This window comes from Vicia villosa, unplaced genomic scaffold, assembly GCF_029867415.1.
Source record: "Vicia villosa cultivar HV-30 ecotype Madison, WI unplaced genomic scaffold, Vvil1.0 ctg.001361F_1_1, whole genome shotgun sequence".
Taxonomy (NCBI): domain Eukaryota; kingdom Viridiplantae; phylum Streptophyta; class Magnoliopsida; order Fabales; family Fabaceae; genus Vicia; species Vicia villosa.
Genome location: NW_026705590.1, coordinates 144,152 through 153,124, shown reverse-complemented (window position 1 = coordinate 153,124; position 8,973 = coordinate 144,152).

The following is an 8,973-nucleotide window of genomic DNA, read 5'->3' as shown; positions in this document are numbered from 1 at the left end:
TTGGTTTAATGTCACATACTTAAGGTATCTCGAGATTCGGGTTAGAATCTTTCACACAAGTAAATACCCAAACAAACCTTTGAAAAATAGAACAATCAAGACAAGCAATTGAAAACATCGAAGTGATCTACACTCTAAGGTAACCCCTTTTTGAAAACATTTTGTTTTTTGAAGTACCCAGCAGAGTCGCCAGTTCTGTCGCACGCTCGGTTTTTTACTACCTCTCGTGTGAGAGATACGAACTGACTCTTCTTTTGCTTTTGAGTTTTGAAAATCAGAGAGTCGCCACCGACTTTTATTTTATCCAATTAAGGAAAGGTTTATAAAAGAAACAGAAAAAGACCTTTAAGAGATTTTGGGTAAGGGGGTAGGTTATACAAAGGGAAGGTATTAGCACCCTTTGTATCCATGGTTATCCATGGGCTCTTAATTGCTTAGCTCACTTGTTTGAATCGTTTGTCTTGCCTTGAAATGCTTGTATGTGGTCTTAAAATTCATTTTGTAATTGACTTTATAATGATCCTTGTGCGGATGTATACAAAGTGTTTTACCTTTCGAATGATGTTTTGAAAAAAGAACGTTAACTTCGTAATGATCCTTGTTTGGATATATACCAAGTATTGTCTTTTTTGAAAGTTTTATTTTTTTGAAAAAAAACAATGATATATGAGGCATTTGTTTGTTTTGATTTGAGCATGCAATTAGGAGGTCTCCCCTAAGTTTATAAGGTCCTTTCCTATTTCCTTTAGAAAATTCTCCTTTTACCGAATGTAAACAAAGGTTCGATTTTGCAATTGAAACAGTAGAATTTGGATTTTGAAAAGAGTAACAGAGGGATTACCCTAAGAGGTGCAAGTGTGATTGTGTTTTGATTCAGATATTTTTGTCTTTGAAGTTAGTGATCTAACGTTTCGGTTTTTATCTTTGACATACACGCAGTTTTATATGTACTGGAATTAAAATGCGGAAATGTAAAATGCGGAAAGTAAATCTACGCTATTACATCGATTGTGCGGGAAATGTAAACTACACTATTTACATGAGTTTGACAACCTATACACTTATCTAGGAATTTAAATTGCAATAAGATAAAAGAAATATTTTTGGTTTTTTGGATGGTTGATTTTAATTATAATTAATGCATAATTAATTTAATTAAAATGAGAAAAAGGTAGAAATAAAATTTAAACCTAAAAATTAAGTTTAAAATATGTTCATATTGCTTGTTAATTAATTTTAAAATAAAAACTAATTTTTTGATTTTTTGAAGTTGTTTTGAAAATTAATAAGTTAAATTAACATATAATTATATAAAGATTATACAAATAATTAAAACTTAAAGGGAAAAATATTCTAAATATGTACAAAATTAGTCTATAATATATAAACTAAATTTAATAAAAAAGAACAATTTTTTTCTGATTTTTTTGATTGGTTGAAATAATTAAAAAGCAAATATATAAATATATACTAATTAATTAGACAAAATATTTTAATTATTAAGAAAAATAAAATATTATTATGTCAAAAAATAATAGATTATTTTATAAACCTAAAAGTGAAATTAAAATTATTTTTGGATTTTTGAAGGTATTTTTAATTAATTATGCAAGAAAAAACAAATTAATTAAGAAAATATTAATTTATATGATTCAGTGTGGCAAGCCTCTAGGGTCTATGGTGAACCTGCAAAACAAGGAGCGTTAGATGAGAGAATGAGAATGATCTGATGGTCATAAATGCGTGGCACATGGAAATAGCCTAGTCAGCGAAGCATCAGATCCAAGGATAAAACAAAACGCGCGTTTTTCAAACTGGCCAATCAGATGGCGCCACGCCTTCGTCTTCAACCTCTAGCCTTCACTTTTAACAGCGTTTTTGTCAAAAAACGCTATAATAGATGAACTTCATCCCTGCAAAATAGCGAATAGGGGTAAACATGCACAAAAAATTTTCGCGACCTGTCCATTCTATTCGTCATGATCCAATGAATTCAATCATGCCATTATTTTGGTCTAATTTTGCCTCTAGCTAAAAACCCCAAAATAGAGTTGAAGAACCCTAAAATGGTATCTTCATGGATACGTGACCAAACTTCAATTAACTATCCAGAAACGATCAGAACAATAAACTAAGCTCAAATATATGTCTACATCTTGTTAAACATGCATGAATGATCAGATATGAGGTGATTTATGTTTGAACAAACTGTGGCTTGTGTGGCTCGATTTGTGAGGCTTTGATGCTTAAAACTTATTTGGATAGGTTCAATGAAGTTCAGAGATGATGTTTGAACACTTAGTTTGGATTGAAACTAACTGAAACTTAAAATTCGAATTTTAAATTTCTTGCAAAATTTCAAGTGTGTTACAAGCAAGAGTATGGTTCTGAATTCGTCTCCCTTGCTACTGAAATGTTCTACTCCATTTATAGACCATAGAAGTACTTAAAAACTAAGCTACCAAGCATTGATGGCTTTGTTGAATTTTTGACTTTTTTAATAATATGTAGCTTTGAATTCAAGCAACCATGGCTTGATTTTCTTCAACCTCTTGCTGTACCATCTCTTTGGGGCAGAACTTTGAATGATTCTTGATGACTCATGCTTAAGATCAAAGCTACATAACATTATCTTGCACCATTTCTTTTCAATTTAATCTTAAATGCAATAAAATTAAACCAAAAAGAAATAAAATGTTATGGGCCTTAGGTTGGTCGTGGGAGGCCCTTAGCATTGTTGGGAACATGTTTGGATCATGTAAACTTGGCCCCTTTTGGAAAAAAAACACTTTTGATCAATGTTAGTTTCATGCATTTTCCCAAAAAATAGCCAACTTCAACAAGGCATAAATCCCTCAATTTTTATCATATGAAGGAGTTCTTGTACTTTTTAGAAACCTCAAGATGTCCTCTACAAGCCACTTTGGAAACTTTTTTTCATTTGGAGAAGTTAACTTGATGTTATGGCCTTTGACAAAAAACCACTTTTTGTTGACTTTGAAAATGACCTGTAATGTCTGAGCTCATATTTTTCAAATGGTGAATCCAATGACCATGGGACCAATTGCATTTGAAAGATAATTGAATTTCCTTCAAAACAAGCTTTGGTTGGAATTTTTTGAATGAACGATGAGAGAGTTATGGCTGGTCAAAGTTCAGTTGACTTTTTAGGAGAAAACCCTTATTTTGAAACTTAGGGTTTTGTTGATTTTTGATCTTTCCTTGATGAATTATGATCAACCAATGATCAAATGATGAATCTTTTGACAAAATATGGAAGTTGACAAAAAATTTCATTTTTGACTGTCTGTTGACTTTTCGGTCAAACTGGTCGTCTATTGACTGTTTGAGCTGCTGACTGTGCGTCTGAGCGAATTGAAGTTTGAAAATTTGTATGGTGGTATTTTTAGATATATGGAGATCCATGAAATCCATTTGAGGTCTCAAAAAACTCGTTCTCCTGGAAAAAAAACAAAAACCCTAGTTAAGGACTCTTTGTGTAGGAGACAGTTGAGCGTACCTGATTTTTGTGCAGTGCTGAGTCTCTGCTGATCATGTGATTATCAGAGGACTTCTAGAACAAAAATCTTGGAATTTTTAAATGCAAAAGATTGATTTGATTGATGGTACAAAACACGGAGAATTGCACTATCAGCGGGTTTGACTGTAAACTGACTGTTCAGGCATTAACGTAGCAGTTAAAGTGAAAATTCAACAGTTAAAGTTAATTTTTTCTTTTTGTTTTTTGTTGTGTTAATGGTGAAAATTTATTTACATGAGTGGTTAAAAACACAGACATAATAAATAAATAAAGTATACCGTACGCGAACGAAATTACCGATAATAACCCTGAAAAAGATTTAATGCACAGAAAAATAAATATTTAACTGGCAGAAAACACACAAAATATTATCTGGATAATTAAACTACAGTACGACAAATAGTACGACATTTAATACTGACGACACAAATATTACATAATATAATGAACAATAAGACAAATAAATGGTACATTATTTGAAAACAAAAGATACGACAATCTTTAAGAATGACGATTAATAACCCACGCTATAAATAATAATATATAGATGATTGGGAGTATAAACATGGCAGGTCCGCATTTCCACAAAAATTACCACTTTCCAAACTTTGTAATCATCCATGGGGTCTTGCCATTTGCAGGCTACCATTCTATTAATAAAGTTTGAGCCTTTGCCCGTTATTTGAAATCTTATTTCTTTCATATATCTTAAATGTCATTTATTGTTGATAGTAATTTTTGAAACGAAAATAAAATTGATTTCAACAAAATCCTTTTTGAAAAATATAAAAGAAGTTTTATTTTGATTCATGAGTATATTACAAAGAATGGATATGGTGATGTAATCATGTGCAAAAGAGGAAAAATGTATTCCTGTCGGTGTACCTTTGGCCTGGTTTGAATATGATGAAGAACTCAGCTATCATGTTCTCTTAGCTTCAATGTTTTCTCAGTGTTGAGTAAAATCTATTCCAAAGCCATCAAAAGCTTGTTGTGGCAACTCTATGCTCATTATTTGTGGATGATACCTCGAGTGCTCAGCTTGAGACATGCTTGATTATGTTGTTTTTGTACTCTATCTCTTGAGTTAATCCTTGTGCTAAGTTTTGGCAGCATATGCATCATTAACATGCATCAAAAACAGTCATGCATTCACATTTGCTATCATGAATTGTACTGTCAATCAGATTTCTCTTTCATTTAGAGTGTCTTTAGGCATAAAATACTCACTTTCCTTGAAATCCCCACTGAATTTGTTTCTATGTGGATAATATGTTTCAGTTATTCTGTTCAAAATGCTTACGAACAGAAATCCAGTGAGTTTCTCCCTCACTCGATCTTGTCTTATTTGACAGCTTCTTTCCACTTGATCATGGATTGAATTTTGGTCGCTGGATGATTTTTATTGAGGTTGTGCACTTGTGTTTGCACTCTCAATCTTTGAAAAGAAAATCAGAGAATTATTGATTGCTCTTCACCGTCAGTAGTACGTCGGTGCATCTCTAGCTCACCTTTAGTGGAATGTTGGTGTATCTTGTTATATTTTCATCGTCAGTGGTACGTCGATGTATTTTTATTCATACCTTCAGTTGAACGTTGGTATATTTTATCGTCAGTGGTACGACGATATATCTCTTTTCTACCTCCAGTGGAACGTTGGTAGCTCACCTCCAATGGAACGTTGGTGTATCTTGTTAACTTCATCGACTGTGGTACGTCGATGTGTTCATACATTCAAGTGGAATGTTGGTGTATATTGTTATTTTCATCGTCAGTGGTACGTCGATATGTTCATACCTTCAAGTGGAATGTTGGTGTATATTGTTATTATCATCGCCAGTGGTACATCGGTGTATTTCTATTCATACCTTCAGTGGAACGTTGGTATATTTTATCGTCAGTGGTACGACGATATATCTATTTTCTACCTCAAGTGGAACGTTGGTAGCTCACCTCCAGTGGAACGTTGGTGTATCTTGTTATCTCCATCGATAGTGGTACGTCGATGTGTTCATACCTTCAAGTGGAATGTTGGTGTATATTGTTATTCTCATCGCCAGTGGTACGTCGATGTATTTCTATTCATATCATCAGTGGAACGATGGTGTGTTTACTTTTATGTGAAGGATTGGTATTTTTGATTCTCTAGTGAAAGGTGATATATTTTCTCATCCCCAGTGAAAGATGATGTGTTCCTTCTCCACCTTCTTTGAAAGTTGGTGTATTTTCTCATCCCCGGTGAAAGGTGATGCTTTAACCTCTCTGGTGCGAAATGTTTTCCACAGTGAAGTTTCTTTTCCCAACAAAGTCTTGTTTTCCCCCAGTGGAGTTCTTCCCGCAAGACAATCGTTTTCCCCAGTGGAGTTTCTTTTCCTCCCCAGTGGTGTCCTGTTTCATCATCATCATATGCATTCATTAAACATTGCATTGTATCTTAGGTTCAAAAATTATGTGTTTTATATATTTAAGTCTCTTCAATCTCGTCAAAACGAAGATTTGCAATCATCTTATTTCCAGATCGAAGAAACTTAAATAGGGGCATCTGTCATACCCCAATTTTTGACCCTAAGATCATACATCATGTACATCCCAATCATTAATCAAGAGCTTCACTTTGAAGTTCTGTTTTCGGTGTTTTGCTCGCTTCGTCTCTGAGAGGAACTATCAAGCACCTAATTCTGTTTAATTTTTTTTATACTAATCAAAATCCAAAAATATGCATTTTGTCTCCTTTGTTTGTGTTTTGCAGGAGAGAGGTTGAGCAAGAATCAAAACAGTGCAAGAAGAAAATTTTTGAATATTTGAAGGTGGAAATCGATTTACCCATATGGGAAATCGATTTCCTGGGGAGAAAATTCAAAAAAAATAGAGAGGGAAGCATGACATCATTTTGGCACCTATTTTCTTTGATCAGTTTTGTCATTTTACCAATTTTCCACCTCACCAAAATAATGCCCTTCATTAACCCTATTTTAACCTCATTTTACCATTTAAACACCAATTAAGCACAAATTAATTACCAAATGCAAAATGACCAAATTACCACTACTCTTGCTCCAATTCTATAAATAGAGGCCTTGCCTCCCTTATTTCACAAGCTTGGAGAGCCAAAAAAGTTCTTGCAATTTCATTTCTCATCCTTTCCAAAACCCTCATCCAAAGTTCATTTTCATAGAATTAGTAAGGTTCACCTTGAATCTTGCTAGTTTTGAACTAAACCTTCATCATTTCACTCTTTTCTTTGTTTGTTCATCTACAATTTTGAAGGATCTACTCATTTGGTGCTTGTTCTTGAAGCTACTCCAAGATTTTGTTCAAGAAGTGGTAAAATTCTAAACTCTAAGATGTAGATCTTTGTTGCTTGTGTTCAATGCATCTTTGATGCTACGTTGGTCCTATTTGATGGTGAATTGATGGAAATTTTGTGCTCCAATGGATATGTGATCATAAGGTGTTTGTATGTTTGCCTAAATCAAGTTTTATGCTTCATAATGCTGCTTTTTTGAAAACTTTGCGCAGGAAATCGATTTCCTACAGAGGGAAATCAAGTTCTACTCTGTTTTTTGCGCCAGATTTGAATTCTGCAGGCAGGAAATCGATTTCCTACAGAGGGAAATCGATTTCCAGTGAGGCAGAATGCTTGTTTTTGCTATTTTTGACTTGTTTTTGGTTCTAACTCTTCTTCTACTCCATTCCTTTGATATTTTCTTTGAATCACAAATTAGAGGCCTAGTTTCTCTCTAATATCAATGGACTTAGGGCGTCGATAGGATGAAAATTCGAATCCGCAATAATAAGTGATTGAAATTATGGATGAAAGGAGCTTTTGAATGTGGTTCTATCTTTTATTTCTTTTTCTTTTGATCGATGAAAGTCCTAATACCTTGAGAATTCTTATGGATTCTTGGTAAAGACTAGATCGTTACCTATTTTCTTTTTGTGTGGAATTGTTTTTGGAGAGTGATCTATATATCGCTTCTCTCGCATGCATTAGCACATAAAGTTTTGACCGGCCTCGTTGTAGGGTGATTTCTACATAAATCACTTGACGATCAGCTTAACATAGCGCAATATTTCGTGTCCCGAATAAAAAAAGATCAAACACGGAAGAGAATTGTATGCGGTTGATTTAAGACTTATGGAAGTTTATCGTGTAGTCGCTATGATTTTATCAAGCTTCTGATAAATATGCATTGAATTTAAATCTAAGAACATCCTTCACTCACCATCGATCTTTATTACTAACTTTGATAACATACTTGACAAGTTTCAAGATGGTTATCTTTAACATCTAACAATTGACTTTAATTTCCACATTATATTATATTGCTCTTTATATTTTTCGCTTTATTGCTTTATTTTATCATTTAATCATGTTTATGTTTCCGCCATTTTCTCTTTGTCCATTTGGACGTTTATATTCCGCTATTTTCTCTTTGTCCATTTGGACGTATTGTTTATGCTTCCGCTATTTTCTTTTTGTCCACTTGGACCATACTTTACTTTTATGCTAAAACACTAATAAACAACAAAAATCTAAAAAACACATAAGTTTCTCCCTTGGACTATTGGTTACTATCCCGAGCATTTTGGAGATGTGGACTTAGTACCTCTGGACCCTGTTATTCTGTTATTACTCTGTTGTTATTTTGTCTGTCTGGCATTGGATTGTTGTCTGTTTGTGTATGCAGGTTTTTCCTTGAAAGTCCTTGACGGTTAATTCCAAGGCATTGATATAAGGATTTTACCCGAAAGCAGCCGTTACTCTGCCCGATTTTCGTCAGAATTTTAATGTGCTTAATGCAAAGTGGTGCTAAAGATAGTAAGTTCATCTGGATCCCCAAGTGGTAATGCTCCGGTTAAGTATTGATATGCCAAAGGATGGGAAATATACCTTGACTCTTAATGTCAAGTGTTGGCTTCTTCTTCGGTTAGACCGTTTCTTTCCTTAGCTTTTATTTTACGCATTAGGATAGCCTCTTCATTTCCTCCCCTTCTTAGATTTTCAAAATCTTCTCCCTTTTCCCAAAATCTTCTTATGTTTGCAACCTTTTTAAAACCTTTCTTTAAAAGAAATATCCTTTGCCCTTAGTGGCCTTTTCTTCAAAAGTTTAGGCACGATTAGCTGTTGATTGCGATACCCCACAATTTTGAAATTGATTGATATAATGAGATCTTTTCCGCGTGAGAGAGATAGTGGCATACTCATTGATTTCTATCGAGTTGGAGCCCTTCTTTCATTTGCGATACGAATAACTCATTTGTTCTCATGCTCAAGATTAATGGCTGAGTATTTCTCTCCGACGAAGATAAAGTGTTTATTCCTTTTAAAATGTTTTCCCTTTTAAGTGGAACTACATTAACTCTGACTTCTCCATTTCACCGAGGACGTATGTAGGCACAAGGCTTAATGTCTTGCCGAGTTTATTTTA